General features: G+C 46.7%; 1 protein-coding gene across 2 annotated transcripts in view; it reads left to right on the forward strand.

Moving 5' to 3' along the window:
- Nucleotides 1-3,279: 3,279 nt before the first annotated feature.
- Nucleotides 3,280-18,663, forward strand: part of LOC120931696 (histone-lysine N-methyltransferase PRDM9-like) — a 59,669-nt gene continuing 44,285 nt past the window's right edge. Inside the window, exons 1-4 of one of the 2 annotated variants that reach the window (XM_040343388.1) lie at nucleotides 3,280-3,486; nucleotides 9,522-9,640; nucleotides 13,001-13,091; nucleotides 17,051-17,160. The gene's annotated coding sequence lies outside the window, so the exon portion shown is untranslated. The remainder of the gene's footprint in view (nucleotides 3,487-9,521; nucleotides 9,641-13,000; nucleotides 13,092-17,050; nucleotides 17,161-18,663) is intronic. The other variant, XM_040343387.1, reaches the window with a different exon arrangement.

An 18,663-nucleotide genomic window follows, 5' to 3' on the forward strand; every position in this document is an offset into this window, starting at 1 on the left:
AGAAGAAATAAGGACGTTTAAAAGCAAAATCGAAGGATGAGGTAAGTGAAGGAGGACTGCACTAAGGTTAAAGGAAGCTATTTAGGGGAATTTTTTTTACCTTTACAACCCCTTCAAAACTTAGATAGAAGTTTACTTCCTCTTTGAGATATAAAAACTTTAGCCTTTACAAACACTTTAAGCAACAGAGCCAGTTAGAGACAGTAGAGGGCAGCAGATCCATGCAACAGCAAACTATGAATGATTGAAACTGTGAATGTAGCATTATTCATTAGAATCTTTGTGTCAACCTTCCAGTTCTGTCAAGGAAATTCAATAAAACAGTAATGTCACTTTTCTGGTGGTATAGCCCTTTTATCATGGACTATTCCTAATTCATAAAAAGCCTTGTACCAGTTTCGGTACAATTACTGTCACGTGTGCCTGATATTCAGGTCGTTTTTAATACTGTGTTCATTACTTTATCAATATTTGAATGTGTTTGACATGATTGGTTGTAAAGACTAAGGCCTCTTACATCCTAGCAACCAAGAATGCGGGTCACAATGAACTGACAGTAGGCGGAGCCTGATGGGGATTTTTAAGAGGCTAGTTTCCCATCAGGTCCCCCCCCCCCGGCCTATGATTGACAGTGGATGGCAGATTCCAAAGCTGCTTTTCTACTCAGTCCACCCACTGCCATCTGCTATCAATCACAAGCAGGGCAGACCTAATGGGGAACTAGTCCTCCTAGCAGTGGCGGCTGGTGCTCAAAATTTTTTTTTTGGGGGGGGCTGCAAAAAAAACCATCAAAAGCAGCCACTGTGCCCATAAATTGCCACCACTGTGCCCATCAAAGGCTGACACTGTGCCCATCAAAGGCTGACACTGTGCCCATCAAAGGCTGACACTGTTAGGGTGACCAGACATCCCTGGTTTTCAGGGACAGTCCCCGGATTGAGGACACTGTCCCCGGACCAAGTCTGTCCCCAGTTTTGTCCCTGGATTGGATTTGAACAGGGGCTGGGGCAATTTCAAAGACAGTCAGTGCAGAATTAATAAAGAAAATCTGAATTACACGCCCTGCTCCGACACTCCTACTAGCTTAGGGGGGTCTATGTCTTTCCATTATCTGTGCCCCTTTCTGATGATCATGTGCTGGTCGGAGTGGAGGTAATATTTCTTCAGTTTCGTGTGCATGCCCATTCAGCTCCGCTCACATGTTCTTCTGCCTTGGCTCAAGTCCTGGCCAGCCGCCTGCCTGCTTATCTCCTTGCCTTCCCTGGCAGAGTGATCTTCCTCCGCTCCCCACCCAGTAGTAGCCGGGGCCCAGAGAGTAAGACTTGAAAGGCTGTGAGGCGGGCGGTGGCAGCGACGGACAGAGAGTCGCTGATTGCCGCCATTACTAGTAAAAAAAAACTGTCCCCGGATTTCATTTTAAAAATCTGGTCACCTTAAACACTGTGCCTCATCAAATGCTGACACTGTGCCATAGGCGTGCACACAGGGTGTGCCAGGGCACATCCTAATCACCCCATGCACATTAGCATCATCGCTCTGTGTGCCAGCAGGAAGATGGGAAAGATCTCCCTCCTACTGGCTCTGCCATAAGAGAAGTGTTTATGCTCTTCTCTTTCACTGTGCTGGCAGGGAGATCAATGTGCCAGTAGGGTGACCACATTTCCAAACTACCATTCAGGGACACCCCCCCCCAAAAGTCAGCTTGTGCTGTAACGAATCACAGCACAGTGATTGGACACAAGAGGCGGGATTTATGATTTCTCCAATCACAGGCAGGGGGTGGGATTGTGCTCTTCCAGGCATTCCCAGCCAGGGCAAGTACTGTCAGTGAGTAAAGCAGTGATGTGGCGGCATTTTTTGGGGGAATCAAATTGGCACAGGGGGTAGCTGTGTCAGTTTCATTCTGGGACACTGTATTGTCCTGGAAGGAAGGAGCCCGGGACAGACCTGCAAAATGCGGGCAATCCGGGACACACAGTCACCCTATGTGCCAGGGTCTAATATGTAGACCCACCCAAACACGTGTGTTTGAGATTTAGAGTGCACACCCTAATTCAGTAGGCTGCGCACACCTATGCACTGTGCCCATCAAATGCTGCCAGTGTGCACATCAATTGCCGCTACTGTGCCCCATCAAATGCTCTCAGTGTGCCCATCAATTGCCACTACTGTGCCCCATCAGATGCTCTCAGTGTGCCCCATCAGATGCCGCCTGCACTTACCTGTCTCAGCTGGTCAGGGGTGGTCTCCTGCACGTCCTTTATGTCTTCTTTCGTCCTCTCTCAGGCATCCAATCACAGCACCTGACGTTTCAGCCAATCAGGTAACCGGTAACAGGCAGATTCAGTGTTTTCAGCAGATGCAGTGTTAGCAAATCGCATGGTGCCCGCTGTTCACATTTTTGGGCACCTATAAGAACCATTGGCTTTAATCAGGCGCTTCCAAAAAAACACCCCCCATAATTAAATTAACGCAATGCTGTATCGTATAAAATTGCCTGGTTATGAATGGGGGTAAATCTTCCGGAGGTCAAGTGCATACCCCCCAACATTTTGAGATAGGAATGAGGGACGCCTACTAACAAACGTATGTAGGCATAGGACACGCCCCCTGCCACACCCTCTTAAAGGAGAATTAACCACAAATAGGTTAATTAAATCCACAAGGACTTTTTTTTACACTGCTATTCCTTTATATAGGCTCTTAAAATGTACAATTGCAGCAATTTCGAATTTGGATGAAAGGTTTAGCACCGGGAAACACTTTTTGAAAGATAAAAAGTTAATTTTATATACAACTATATGGATCAGACCAAATGAGAGGGACAAATGAGAGGGACAGAGGGACATTGCTCCAAATTAGGGACAGTCCCTCCAGATCCAAATTGGGAGCTATGCAAGTGGTTAAAGGGGACTATTTTTGCTGCAGTTTAGAACGGCTAAAGCACACAGGTGTGAACAGTGCCTACATTTCACAGTGCCCTTATTTTATATCATTGTTCATACTTTGCTAACTAAAAACAGTCTTATTCTAATTTTAGTATAATGTCAGGCGGTACATCGCTGTTGTGCTTTTGCTAACCATAACAATGGCGGCGCTCGCCCTGTTATATATCGCAGGAGCTACGCCTTACAGTACGTCGGGCGTAAATCAAGCCTACCCAGCGTGTGATGTTATTGGTGGGATTGAGTGTGCTTCCGCAGTGTGTTGTGGGAAGTGTAGTCTCTTGTCTCCTAGCCGACTGCTTTGCTATCGGGTTAAAACACTACATTTCCCGGCTGCATTTCAATGCAGGTTCGCCTGATGGCTAGTGGGGCTACACAGACAGGAGGGACTGGGGAGTATTGTTATTGCCTATGAGCACATATGGGGCTCTAGTTATGTCTTGTTCTCCTGGTCACTGATAAATATGATTGCTGGCAGACTGTGACCATGTGCTGAGCCGGTGATTTACCCCGGTGCGGGGACAGCGGCCTCTGCGGCCAGGTACAGTATGACATGATAACATTCATCTCACACCTGCCGGCCGTGTATTCATCGTTCACTTAGTGCATGCCCCCCTTAGTGTGCATTCCAATGGTGACACGTCATTTAGAGACCTCCCAGTAGAATGTAATGGCTGGAGGTGCCTGGAGAGTTCTCCTCCTTCTGGACGTGATGTATTAAAGAAGAACATTGAGTAAAACTTTTCTTTAGTCATCTGTGTCCCCATAGGGGACATTCATTTCACTTCCAGTGTCAGTGGTCACCGGGACAGGAAGTGAGGGCCTGTTCATGCTAAGACTAGCTTCACACTATAGCGGGGGTCAATGGCACGTGTACCCGCAGCCAAAACGCATTGGGTATGACCTTATTTCTTAATGGTGCTCCCACACATCTGTAAACACTGTTTTTTGGCAGTGTATAACTGCATGTGGTTCCTTATAGCCAGTGCCGTTTAGAAAAAGGGTCAGGGACCATTTTCCGCAGGTACATTAGGCCATTAAAATGAATGATCACATCAGTGTGAACCTAGGGTTGCCACCTCATCCCTTTATACTGAACACATGTTAATTACACAGATTCTGTGGCTGATTAAGGAGGTAATTAAACTCACTTGGTCCCTTATCTGCATTAGATTAGCCTCAGAACCTGCATACTTCATATGTGTTTGGGTTTAAAGGGATGAAGGGGCAACCCTATGTGAGCCTAGGCTAAGGGTTCCTTTATATGTGCGCTATTGTGAACCGTCCCTCTGAAAAGTCATCTGTTGCCACTGAGTAAGGATGAGCTCTGGCGTGTTTGCATAGTACACGTGCAGAGCCCGCCAGGAAGTGAGCACGGCGCTGCGCTAATCACAGCCAGGGAGACATTGTCCCGATGCTCGGCTGCAGGGATCGTGAAATGTCTCCCTGGCTGTGATTAGCGCAGCGCCATGCACACTTCCTGGCGGGCTCTGCACGTGTACTATGCGAACACGCCAGAGCTCATCCTTACTCCTGAGCATCTGTTGAAACCTAGAAAAAGCCCAACGCAACCATGTGCGTTACATTAAAGTGTTACTAAATCCAGGACCCTGCATTCACTATATCTGGTCTCCCACAGAACATGGAAATGCAATTATTTTAGTAAATATAAACGGCTAAATACCTTTTCTCATCAGCAGTATATAGCAGTCTTGTGACGTCTATCAGCATCTGGTTAAAGCTTGTAGGATGAATTTGTATTCTCCTCTGACTGTCCTGTGACAAACGACCTATTTTTACCTAACAAAACCTAAAAGCGTATTCATGAAAGATTACCATCAGACTAAGGGCCAGTTCACACCAGACGCAGTTCCGTGTGCATTTTTTCTGCACTAAAAATGCATGCACAGTGTTTTCCATGTATTCCAATGGCTCTAGTTGGCTCTAGTTCACACCATGCAGTCATTTTCCGGTGCAGAAACTGACTGCATGGTGTGAACTAGAGCCAACTAGAGCCATTGGAATTAGGGTTGTCCCGATACCACTTTTTTGAGACCAAGTACAAGTACCGATACTTTTTTTCAAGTACTCGCCGCTACCGATATTTTTTTTTAGGGGGGGGGGTAGTGTCAGTGTGTTTTGATTTTTTAGTTATTTATTGCAATTTTTTTTTTTTTTTCATTCAGCCCTGTTGGGGGGGCTTTGGTGAGATATCAGGGGTCTTAACAGACCTCTGATATCTCCCCTTTGATACAGAGAAAGGGACTACGGACAGTCCCTTTCTCAACTGCACTGAAAATGAATGGAGAGAAGACAGAGGCTCCTATCCATTCATAAACTGAAACATTGTAAACACAGGTTACGATGTTTCAGTTATATGAATGAACAGAGTCAGTGATCACTGACTCTGTTCATTCGGAAAAGGTAGGAGCCGGGTTCAGCCGCTCTCCATCCTGACAGAGGGGGTGGAGGTGGAGGACATGGAGAGTGACACCACGGAGGGGGGACACGGAGCATGGAGGGGGAGAGCGGAGCATGAAGGAGGACAGCTGCGGCACGGAGGGGGACAGCTGCGGCACGGAGGGTGACAACAGCGGCACGGAATGGGACAGCAGAGGCACGGAGGGGGAGAGGAGCGGCACGAAGGGTGACAGCAGCGGGACAGTAGGGGATAACAGCGGCACGGAATGGGACAGCAGAGGCACGGAGGGGGAGAGGAGCGGCACGGAGGGTGACAGCAGCGGGACAGTAGGGGAACAACAGCGGCACGGAATGGGACAGCTGAGGCACGGAGGGGGAGAGGAGCGGCACAGAGAGTGACAGCAGCGGGACAGTGGGGAACAACAGCGGCACGGAATGGGACAGCAGGGGCACGAAGGGGGAGAGGAGCGGAACGGAGGGTGACAGCAGCGGGACAGTAGGGGAACAACAGCGGCACGGAATGGGACAGCTGAGGCACGGAGGGGGAGAGGAGCGGCACAGAGAGTGACAGCAGCGGGACAGTGGGGAACAACAGCGGCACGGAATGGGACAGCAGAGGCACGAAGGGGGAGAGGAGCGGAACGGAGGGTGACAGCAGGGGGACAGTGGGGAACGACAGCAGAGGCACGGAGGGGGAGAGCAGCGGCACGGAGGGGGGACATGGAGCATGGTGGGGGAGAGCAGAACCCAGGAGGATAGCAGTGGCATGGAGGGGGAGAGCAGAACGGATGGGGGGAACTGGAGGAGGATACAGGGAAAGTCCGGTATCGGGTGAAGTATTGGAGCATTTTCCCCGAGTACAAGTACTCGGGAAAATGCTTAGTATCTGTCCCGATACCGATACTAGTATCGGTATCGGGACAACCCTAATTGGAATACATGGAAAACACTGTTCATGCATTTTTAGTGCAGAAAAAATGCACACGGAACTGCGTCTCATACACAGGATCAGATTTTTGGATGACCGTTCATCCGGTTTTTGTGTCATGCTAGTCTCATGTCGAAAGTCAAGAGGTTACTCACAATACGAAAATCTCCACGACAGAATACAACTTGAGAAATGACGTCACGTGTTGAATAGTTTTGTATGTGTTCTTTTGTTTTTGAGCATGCGTAGTCTTGCTCTTACAATTTTTTTCACGCTGAAACCCGAACTAATGAAACGGAAATCGGACGTGGAGTTCCCGTACGACAAAAATGTTGTAGTCTGCACAACCAGCTTTTGTCTGACGAAAAATCGCAATCGGCTGTCAAAAGCACCGTACTGACGATCCGAAAATGATCAGATCTTTGGTCGAGCAAAATTTTACTTCCGTTTTTTTCTCGTGTACGGGTCTTTAGTTCACACAGATGGCAAATGGGTGGTAAGCACATGCAGTTGATCTGCATTTTTAACACCCCCCCAGACCTGGCTACCTACAAATAAACCGCACGTAGAGGGTTCTTTACTGTCCCTAGAATCGCACTGTAATGAAAATGACACAGGTTTGAACCTTTCCCCACTCTTTCCAAAGCTTCCCAAAAAGTTGTCCAAATTACAATAATTGGTGTATTTATAAAAATAAAAATTGCAGAGCTATTTTTCCTGTGAAACAGCATATCCACTTGCTTACTGGGCACATAAACCCCCTTCGTGCCTAGGCGAAATGTCAGCTTCCGGCACTGCGCCGCTTTAACTGACATTTGCGCGGTCGTGCGACGTGGCACCCAAACAAAATTGGCGTTTTTTTTCCCCACAAATAGAGCTTTCTTTTGGTGGTATTTGATCACCTCTGCGGTTTTTATTTGTTGCGCTATAAACAAAAAAAGAGCGACAATTTTGAAAAGAAAAACTATTTTTTACTTTTTGCTATAATAAATATCCCAATAATAAAAAAAAAAAACATAAAAAACGTATTTTTATAAAAAATCGCAATAAGCGACTGGTTTGCGCAAAAGTTATAGCGCCTACAAAATAGGGGACAGAATTATGATTTTTTTATTATTTTTTTTTTACTAGTAATGGTGGCGATCTGCGATTTTTTTTTTTATTGGGACTGCGACATTACGGCGGACATATCGGACACTTTTGACACATTTTTAGGACCATTCACATTTATACAGCGAACACTGCTATAAAAATGTATTGATTACTGTATAAATGTGACTGGCAGTGAAGGGGTTAACACTAGGGGGCGAGGAAGGGGTTAAATGTGTAAACTGGGAGTGTTTCTAACTGTGTGTGTGGGGGGGGGGGACTGACTGGGGGAGGTGACCGATGCTGTGTCCCTATGTACAAGGGACACACCATCAGTCTCCTCTCTCCCTGACAGGACGTGGATCTGTGTGTTTACACACACAGATCCACGTCCTTGTCTGTGTATCCGCCGATCGCGGGTGCCTGGCGGACATCGCGGCCGCCAGGCATGCGCACCGGCTTTTCAGTAATGCCGCGGGAGCGTGCGCCCCCCAGTGACCCGGAGGAGCGGAGGACGTCCATAGACGTCCTCCCGGCAATTGAGAGCCACCTTGCGGCCGTCTTTTGACAATTGGCCGGATGTAAAGTGGATATACATTCAATTTGTGTGAATGCCAGAAAAAACAAAGATTATTATCTCTCCAGGTTGAATGTTTTTCTTTATACAGAATACATTGAATCAGGAAAATACTGCCACTAGATGGAGCTGACAATCATACCGTGTTTCCCCGAAAATAAGCCTGGGTCTTATATTAATTTTGGCAACAAAAGTAGGGCTTATTTTTGGGGTAGGTCTTACCATGTAATGTGCTGTCTTCTCTCCCCCTCTCTTTCCTTGTCTTTCAGTAATCCCCAGTGTGAACTGAGTTAAAATGCTTGTAAAATTCTATAATCCGCTCAATTACAGTAGTATACAATGTGAGTGTGGCAATATAAATGTGGCAAATACCTTCGTTATAGTGCCGCTCTGCGCTTCTGTGACCCGCCGGAGCTCTCTTCCCCGCAATTATATTACAGAAACACACACGTACATTATATAATACTGTAATAGAGTGGATTATAGGATTTTACAAGCATTTTAAACTAGGGCTTATTTTAGGGGTAGGGCTTATTTTGCAGCCCTCCTGGAAAATAACGCTAGGTCTTATTTTCGGGGGAAACACGGTAGTAAATAAGCTTTTTATTTTCTCTATCAGCAACATCTAGTGGCCATATTGTGGTATTTTCTTAATGTACTTCATTCTGTATGAAGAATAATCAAATTACCATAGTCTAATTGTTTTTGCCTCCATTTGCACAGAACGAATTTGCACAGAGCAAATAGCTCTGCAGATTTTCTTTAAATACACCCCTAGGTCAGGACTCGACAAAATCCGGGCACCCAGTCACAATTGCAACAAGAAATTGTGACTTGGCGCCCAGGGAAGCTTAGGCCTGCAGAAGGCCGCAAATCCGTGGCCTCAATTACTGGCCGGCGCGAGCCCGCTGAGATCGCGCGGCGGGCTCGCGCCTGCCGGTAATTGAGGCAGCGGCTTTGCGGCCTTCACAGAAGGAAGCTTAGGCCTGCAGGTTTATGGGTGCAGAAAACTCTGCGAAGGGGGCTCCCTGGAACCACTTGTCCTAAATGATGAGACAGATAGCCTTAGGTCATTCCTTCCTCGGAGCTCCTCAAGGCTGTTTATATTCACTATCCCACCTTCTCCGCAACTGGGGCATGGGGAATTCTAGTACTGTGCTCCTCCTTGTATGGCCTGGTTAGAGTTTGGATTTTGGCATACTCATGAAGCATTGGCTGCTGGCTTGTACATGTAGCATTGTATTTGCATGTTTCCAATTGTGGGTGTTTCCTAAGGCAGTGGTTCTCAACCTCAGTCCTCAAGTACCATACATGAGGACTGAGGCTGAGAACCACTGTCCTAAACTCCTGCTGTTTTCTTTCTATATGGCAAAAAACACTAGTTGATGAATTTGGTACTTGTCGTGTCTAAGTGCTTGTATGACAGTGATAAGGATATTTCTTTATGGAAGCGACTGATGAAAATGGCTGTGTAATATATCTGTGCTGTATGAATAGAGTACAAAATAATTCCCCTACTGCACTAATGTCTTACACCTTTACCCCAACTGTCTTTACACAGGCTTCTGCGAGTACAAAGACAAGAATGAACCTGTTGTACTCTAGGTCCATGATGGTGACGGGGTACAGTGCCTGGCTGGTGTCATGAAGCTTGATTTCTCAGCGTGATTAAAATGCGAGGTAACATTTCTTAAAGTTATTGTAAAGCTTTGTGTTTTTTTCTTTTCTTAAATAACAAACATGTCATGCTTACTTGCAAAGAGTGGCCCCGATCCTCCCTTTCTGTGATCCCCCAGCAGCGATCCTGGCTCCTCCTCTTCTTGAGTGCCCCCTCAGAGACCCGCATTCCATGGGGGCACTCGTACAGGCGTGCTTCTGAGTCCTGCTGCTGCGTCCATGGCTGACCAGCCAGACCAGCCAGACTCCACATCATTGCAGAGGGCACACATTACAAGTGGAACATCCAAGTAAGGATTCCTGTGGCATCAAGCCGATCCTCGTGGATTCCATTATCCTTTGCGCCTCCTGCCTTCTCCCTGACCATTTTGGGCAGGTAATATCACTTACTTTTGATTGGTGCACATGCACTATAAACCTCATAAACTAACAAAACTCTAGAACACAGGTGTCAAACGCAAGGCCCGCGGGCCGAATACGGCCCTCCAGGCCATTTAATGTGGCCCTCGCACTTCTCCTGCAGCTGCAGGAGAGCTCCAGCCCTCCTCTGGTCCTCCTCCAGACCCTTACTTTTTGTTTGCTAGTAATGCATCCAGCTTCTTCCCAGCAGCAGCATAAGGAAAGGGGTGCACTGTGATGTAAGGGAGAGTAGGGGAACAAAACTTCTGATGGTGGGGTGGCTCTTGACATTCAATGTAGGGGGAGGGGATGTGATGAACATCTAATCTTACAGATACTTGATGGCAATCATAATGCTTATGCGGACCACGATGAAATTGAGTTCGACACCCCAGCTCTACAGTAAAGCAAGGTTTGGGATGGCCTTGCATCTTCAAAAAACAAGTCTGTAACAGCAGTCTCCTGGCAGGTTCTCTTTAACTGGCCCTTTTGAGGGCAATCTTAATGCTGATGCGGCCCGTGATGAAATCGAGTTTAACACCCCTGCTCTAGAATATTCCAATACTGTGGTACATGACGTGGATGTTGGGAACCGTAGAGTGACGCCTTGCCTGCTTTAAGAGTGGTTTCTCATGTACAGATGTATCCATTTAATGTATGGTCATTTTGCTAATTATACAGCCTATCAAACCCCTGAAGAAGCAATTAACTCTGAAACATGTTGGGTTCTCTGATTTTTCATATGATTGATTTTTGTCTCTCACCTTGAGACCTTCTCCTATGACTCAGAACTTAGCTGTATCAATTTTTGGGAACATGACCAGTGTAATTGTTTTTATAACAATTTCTTTTATTTTCTTTTGTTTGTTACTCATGTACTTACAATAACAAGCCTTGCCCATACAATCCTTGGGGCATCTCTTCCAAATTATCTCGTCCATTGACACAGACAGCAGGACTCGGCCTGACTCCCATGTCACTGGGTTTGATTGACAGCAGCAGGAGCCAATGGCTGCTGCTGCTATCAATCTATCCAATGAGGACCTGAGACAGCGTCTCGAGCTGCTAGAATGATCAGACCCGGGTAAGAAAAAAAGGGGGTGCTGCAGCACGAAAGGTTTTTCACCTTAATAGAATGCATTAAAGCGCTGTTCCAGCCGAACAAATTTTTTTTTTTTTAGTAGACAGCTACAAACACTGCTGCTGACTTTTAATAAGGACACTTACCTGTCCTGAGGCTGATCTGTCCATCGGATCGGGTGCCGCTATTCTAAGTAAGGGAAACAGGCAGTGGAGCCTTGCGGCTTCACTGCCCATTTCCTACTGCGCATGCGCGAGTCGCACGGCGCTTTGTGAATGACTGGCTGTCTTCTGGGACACACACATGTCCCAGAAGAAAGCACACCCTATTTACCAGGAGACAACGCAAGGGAGGACAAGAACGAGGAGCTCCGCAGAGAACAAAGTGGCAGATTAGGACGACTGACTAGCAACAGGCGTTTCTGGCAAGTAAAAAACGTTTTTTTCCTAATGTTTTTTTACAGATTTTAAGGAGCCTGTTAGTGTATTTTTTTTTAGGGTGGACCTCTGCTTTAAAGGGGTTGTAAAGGTACAATTTTTTGCCCTAAATCGCTTCCTTTACCTTAGTGCAGTCCTCCTTCACTTACCTCATCCTTCCATTTTGCTTTTAAATGTCCTTATTTCTTCTGAGAAATCCTCACTTCCTGTTCTTCTGTCTGTAACTCCACACAGTAATGCAAGGCTTTCTCCCTGGTGTGGAGTGTCATGCTCACCTCCTCTCTTGGACTACAGGAGAGTCAGGACGCCCACTAACACACAGCTCCTTTCTCTATTGATGTAGAGAGCGTCCTGACTCTCCTGTAGTCCAAGGGAGGGGGCGAGCACGACACTCCACACCAGGGAGAAAGCCTCACATTACTGTGTGGAGTTACAGACAGAAGAACAGGAAGTGAGGATTTCTCAGAAGAAATAAGGACGTTTAAAAGCAAAATGGAAAGATGAGGTAAGTGAAGGAGGACTGCACTAAGGTAAAGGAAGCTATTTAGGAAAAAATAATTGTACCTTTACAACCCCTTTAAAGCGGAGGTCCACCCTAAAAAAAAGATTACACTAACAGGCTCCTTAAAATCTGTAAAAAAACATTAGAAAAAAAAAAATGTTACTTACCAGAAACGCCTGTTGCTAGGCAGTTGTCCTAATCTGCCACTTTGTTCTCCGCGGATCTCCTCGTTCTTGTCCTCCCTCGCGTTGTCTCCTGGGAAATGGGGTGTGCTGTCTTCTGGGACCGGTGTGTGTCACGGAAGACAGCCGGTCTTCTGGGACAAAATGTCTTGGTATGCTGATGTCTTAGGAGTTCCCTTCACTGGAACTAAGGACCCAAGCCCATCCCCTAAAAAACAACCCCACACCATAATCCCCCCTTCCACCAAATGATCAGGGTCACTGTTCTGGAACAAGTATGCAGCAAGTGAAATCAAGACTTATGATCTGGATCCTTGTTCAGGTCATTTACTTACAAAGCACTGATGCCATTGGGTCACTGTGACAGCAAAGCAGCTCCCATAATTAAAGCCCAACTTTGAGAAATGTGAAACTCTTCCCTTGCAGTGGTGCTGCACATACACGGAAACTGCTTGTTTCATCCATGAAAGAGGAGTAGTACTTTATCTTAACTGATCCTCTTCTGCTCATCAATGCTGTGGTTGTGGACTGTTGTTCTGTGCCAGTCTACCGGCAGAGAGGAACAGGTCCTTCCTTCCATTGGCGCTAAATTAACCCTTGCAGTGTGGGCACAGTCCACTGCAATGGATCATTTTCAAGTTGGGCATTAAAGAAAAGTCAGCATTGACTACTCACATTTCTCTCAGTCCAGGCTTCCTTTAGAATTTTCTTGTAATTTTTGCTTTATGAATTACACCCTTTATTGTCTTATTATGTTTTCAGAGCCGCAGAAGACAAAAGTATGGTATTGTCCTACTTCAAAGACACAATGAGGAGTGATCATCATGATATCTCCCCATCAAGGATGTCTTATGTAAGTAAACATATGTTAAAGTGGAACTGCACTCGTTTGTTATACATTTTTATTAGGGTTGTCCCGATACCAGTTTTTTAAGACCGAGTACAAGTACCGATACGCCGATACCGAATACCGATACTTTTTTAATGTCATGTGTCAGTATTTTATTTTTATTTTACAATTAAAAATTTTCACTATTTTTTGTTTTTTATACAATGCTTTCTTAAGGGGGGGGGGATGGATGTGTCGGTGTGATTTTTATTTTAATATGTATTATTTTTTACAATTAATTATTTTTATTATTTATTGCTATTTTTTCTTTCTTAGCCCTGTTGGGGGGCTTTGATGAGATATCAGGGGTCTTAACAGACCTCTGACATCTCCCCTTTGAGACAGAGAAAGGGCCTAGGGACACCGATTCCCCAGTCCCTTTCTCAGCTGCACTGGAAATGAATGGACAGGAGACAGAGGCTCCTATCCATTCATAAAAAGAAACATTGTAAACACAGTTTACGATGCTCAGTTATATGAATGGACAGAGTCAGTGATCACTGACTCTGTTCATTCAGAAAAGGTAGGAGCCGGGTTTAGCGGCTCCTACCGCCGCTCTCCATCCTGACAGAGGGGGCGGAGGAGGACATGAAGGGGGACACAGAGCACGGATGGGGGACACGGAACATGGAGGGGGGAGAGCAGAACCGAGGACAGCTGCGGCACAGCACGGAGGGGGAGAGCAGAACGGAGGACAGCTGCGGCACGGCACGGAGGGGGAGAACAGAACGGAGGACAGCTGCGGCATGGCACAAAGGGGGAGAACAGAACGGAGGACAGCTACGGCACGGAGGGGGAGAACAGAACGTAGGACAGCTGCGGCACGGCACGGAGGGGGAGAACAGAACGTAGGACAGCTGCGGCACGGCACGGAGGGGGAGAAGAGAACGGAGGACAGCTGCGGCACGCACGGAGGGAGTAAGCAGAATGGCAGCGGCACAGAGGGGGGGGGCACAGGAGCATGGAGGAAGAGAGCAGATGGGCAGCGGCACGGAGGGGGGGACACAGGAGCATGGAGGAGGAGAGCAGATGGGCAGTAGCACGGAGGGGGGACACGGAGCATGGAGGGAGTAAGCAGAATGGCAGCGGCACGGAGGGGGGGACACAGGAGCATGGAGGGAGAGAGCAGACGGGCAGGGGCACGGAGGGGGGGACACAGGAGCATGGAGGAAGAGAGCAGAACGGATGGGGGAACTGGAGATGGATACAGGGAAAGTCAGGTATCGGGTATCAGAGCATTTTCCCCGAGTACAAGTACTCTGGGAAATGCTTGGTATCGGTCACGATACCGATACTAGTATCGGTATCGGGACAACCCTAATTTTTATACATACGTTTTTTTATGGCGCACAGCCTGCAATTCTTACAGTAGGACAGCACTGAGGGTGAGAATGCTTAGTCAGCTGAACCCACCATACCAGGTAATGATGTTTTTGTTAGGGTTTCACCAATACCGGTATCGGTGCTGATACCAAGTACTTGCATGAGTACTCATACAAATGCTCCGATACCTGAAACTGATACCTTTGCGGTGTACAAAATGAATGGGCTCAGATCGCACTGCAAAAAATCACATGTGATTTTGAACAGGTATGCAGTGCGATTTCTGTTCAAATTGCATGCGGTTTTCTGCATCGCTCCTGTGTGAACCCGGGTATGTTATAGTAACTTCAGCCTGGATTCACACAGGAGCGGTGCAGGAAACCTAATGCGATTCGCACGGCATTCTTGTTCAAATCGTGATTCTTTGCAGTGCAATTCAAGCCTATTAATTTTGTATGGGCTCAAATCTCACCGCAAAAGTATCGGTACTAATACTCACCGGTTAAAAAAACGGTATCGGTGTAACCCTAGGAGTTATTGTTTAAGAATAAGCCCAGGAGTGAAGTTTCACTTTTAATAAAATATAGTACACAGTACATTGTACACAGAAGGGGTTATTTACGAAAGACAAATCCACTTTGCACTACAAGTGCAAACTACAAGTGCAAAGTGCACTTGAAATTGTACTATAAGTGAACTTGGAAGTGCAGTCGCTGTAGATCTGAGGGAAACATGCAAGGGAAATAAAAAACAGCATTTTAGCTAGCACATGATTGGATGATAAAATCAGCAGAGCTTCCCCTCATTTTAGATCTACTCCTCAGATTTACATCAACTACACTTCCAAGTGCACTTTCAGTGCAGTTTCAAGTGCTCTTTGCGCATGTATAGGTAGATTCAGAAAGAGTTAGGCCGGCTTATCTACAGATAAGCCGACCTAACTCTGAATCTGCACCGACCTATGTTTAAGTGAATTCTCTAACAGAGATACACTTAAACATATCTAAGATAGGACGGCTTGCGCCGTCCTATCTTAGATTGCAATTTTTCGGATGGCCGCTAGGTGGCGCTTCCATTGCGGCCGGCGTAGATTGCTCTTGTTATTCCACCTATGAGGTGGAATAACAATGTTAAAGTATGGCCGCCGTTCCCGCCGCGAGGTTCGAATTTTTTATGTTGTTTGCGTAAGTCGTCCGCGAATCGGGAGTTACGTCGTTTACGTCCACGTCAAAATCAATAGGCCCGTACGGCGTACTTAGCCGCAATGCGCACTGGGATATGTAGGCGCCCGGCGCATGCGCAGTAGCAAGAAACGTCAAAAAACTTGAGGTCAAGCCTCATTACCATACAACACGCCACCCTCCAACTAATTTGAATTAGGCGCCCTTTCGCCCGCTCGTTTTAGGCTACACCGCCGTAAATTAGCAGGTAAGTATATTGAGAATCATTACTAGCCTAGCTAATTTACGGCGGTGTAGCCTAAACAGGCTAGGCTACGCCGCCCTAAAGTTATTCCATTGTACCTGAATCTACCTAGTAGTTTGCACTTGTAGTGCAATGTGGATTTGCCTTTCGTAAATAACCCCCAGTGTATTCATTATTGCAGTAGTGCATACATTTCACTTCTTTATGACAAATATAACTTTGTGTCTATTTGCAGTAATCAGTGACAAAGAAAATTATATTGTTTTCATTGATTCCTTGTACTTTTATGCTTGTTAAAGGATATATTTTACATCTAGACTGAAAAAAAAAATGTGTTTTTCTCAATATCCATTTGATGTGTATACATGTGAAAAGTGTGGTTACTGCAGTACATGTTTGAGATGTCCACCCCATTTACTGGCTATAGACTGCGTCTAATTTAGTGGATGTTATAGAGCAGGGGTCCTCAAACTATGGCCCGTGGGCCAGATACGGCCCACCAAGGTCTTTTGCCCGGCCCTCCTGGCCTTTTGAGCACAGGTCAGGCTGCATTACTGGGCACAGATCAGGCTGCATTACTGGGCACTGAAGAGGCTGACTGCATTACTGGGCACAGGGCAGGCTGCATTACTGGGCACAGGGCAGGCTGCATTACTGGGCACAGGGCAGGCTGCATTACTGGGCACAGGGCAGGCTGGATGCATTACTGGGCACAGGGCAGGCTGGATGCATTACTGGGCACAGGGCAGGCTACATTACTGGGTCCTGGAGAGGCTGGCTGCATTACTGGGAACAGGTCGGGCTGTATAGATGGGCACTGATCAGGCTGCCTTGCTGGGCATTGGTAAGGCTGCCTTGCTGGGCACAGGTCAGGCTGCATAGATGGGCACTGGTAAAGCTGCATTACTGGGCAGGCTACGTTGCTGGGCACTGGTCAGGCTGCGCTGCTGGGCACTGGTCAGGCTGCGTTGCTGGGCACTGGTCAGGCTGCGTTGTTGGGCATTCATGAGGCTGCATTGATCCGGCCCCCCAACAATCTGAGGGACAGTGAACTGGCCCCCTGTTTAAAAAGTTTGAGGACCCCTGTTATAGAGCCTGCAAGCTTGATCATTAACAATACTTCCACTGGCACCGCTTGTACTTTTTTTTTTTTTTTATGTGTTCTGTTCTGTCAGCAGTCAGCCTTTTCACCCAGCAATAATTTCCCACAGCAGAGAGAGAACACTCAGCATCAGTCAGCTCACATATAGGTGATCTGATACTAGTTATGAGGTCTGGCTACCAGGTAAGATGTCAACATAGTAATGAAGGCTTTATCTTGCCCAAAGCTCTACAAAGCTTCCTAGCTACAGGGCCCCCAACACGACCTATGGACTTATTAAGATTTTGAGAAAACAAGTGGGCAACCTAAATAATACATACTCACCATCCACAATCCTGGCAGCCAGTGCCCTACTATATATATATATATATATATATATATATATATATATATATATATATATATATATATATATATATATATATATAATATGACACCTATTTGCCAAAAGTATTGGGACGCCTGCCTTTACACGCACATGGATTTTAATGGCATCCCAGTCTTAGTCAGTAGGGCTCAATATTAAATTGGCCCACCCTTTGCAGCTATAACAGCTTAAACTCTTCTGGGAAGGCTGTCCACAATGTTTAGGAGGGTGTCTATGGGAATGTTTGAACATTCTTTCACAAGCGCATTTATGAGGTCAGGCACTGATGTTGGACGAGAAGGCCTGGCTCTCATTCTCAGTCTCTCTCTTATTCATCCCAAAGGTGTGTTATCGGGTTCAGGTGTAGGCCAGCCATCCCAAACCCATTCATCCATGTCTTTATAGACCTTGCTTTGCACACTGGTGTGCAATTATGTTGCAACAGGAAGGGGCCATTCCCCAAACTGTTCCCACAAAATTGGGAGCATGAAATTGTTCAAAATATCTTGGTATGCTGACACCTTAAGAGTTCCCTTTGCTGGAACTAAGGGGCTAAGCCCTACCCCTGAAAAACAACCCCACATCATAACCCCCCCAAATGATTTGCACCAGTGCACAAAGAAAGGTCCATAAAGACATGGCTGAGCATGTTTTGGGTGAAGGAACTTGACTGGCCTTCACAGAGTCCTGACCTCAACCCGATAGAAAACCTTTGGGATGAATTAGAGCGGAGACTGTGAGCCAGGCTTTCTCGTCCAGCATCAGTGCCTGACCTCACAAATGCGCTTCTGGAAGAATGGTCAAACATTCCCATAGACACACTTCTAAAACCCCTTTCAGACGTGCGGACCATTTGTCCGCTTTTTCATCCATCCATTTGCGGATGAAAAAGGGACATACATTGGTCCCTATGTGATTGCGGGTGTCAGCGGATAAACACCTGCTGACACCCGTAATCGCCCGCCTCCGCAAAGATCCGATTTTGCGGACGGAAGAAAACACTATTTTTTCTTTCGTCTGCGGATCGGATGAACACGGACACACGGTCCGTGTTCATCCGATCCCCCCCATAGGGGAGAGCGGAGAAAAGACAGGGCGGTCCCTGCACAGTGTATACGGAGAGATCCCCGCTGAGCTTACGGACACACGGAGGTCGGATCATTACTGATCTGCCCCGTGTGAAAGGGCCTTAAACCTTGTGGACAGCCTTCCCATGCCTGTTATAGCTGCTAAAGGTAGGCTAACTCTGCCTACTTTATATTTTGCACTGATGTCAGTTTATTTTTCTATGTTTGAGTGTATTGCCTAACGTTTATGAC

This window comes from Rana temporaria, chromosome 3, assembly GCF_905171775.1.
Source record: "Rana temporaria chromosome 3, aRanTem1.1, whole genome shotgun sequence".
Taxonomy (NCBI): domain Eukaryota; kingdom Metazoa; phylum Chordata; class Amphibia; order Anura; family Ranidae; genus Rana; species Rana temporaria.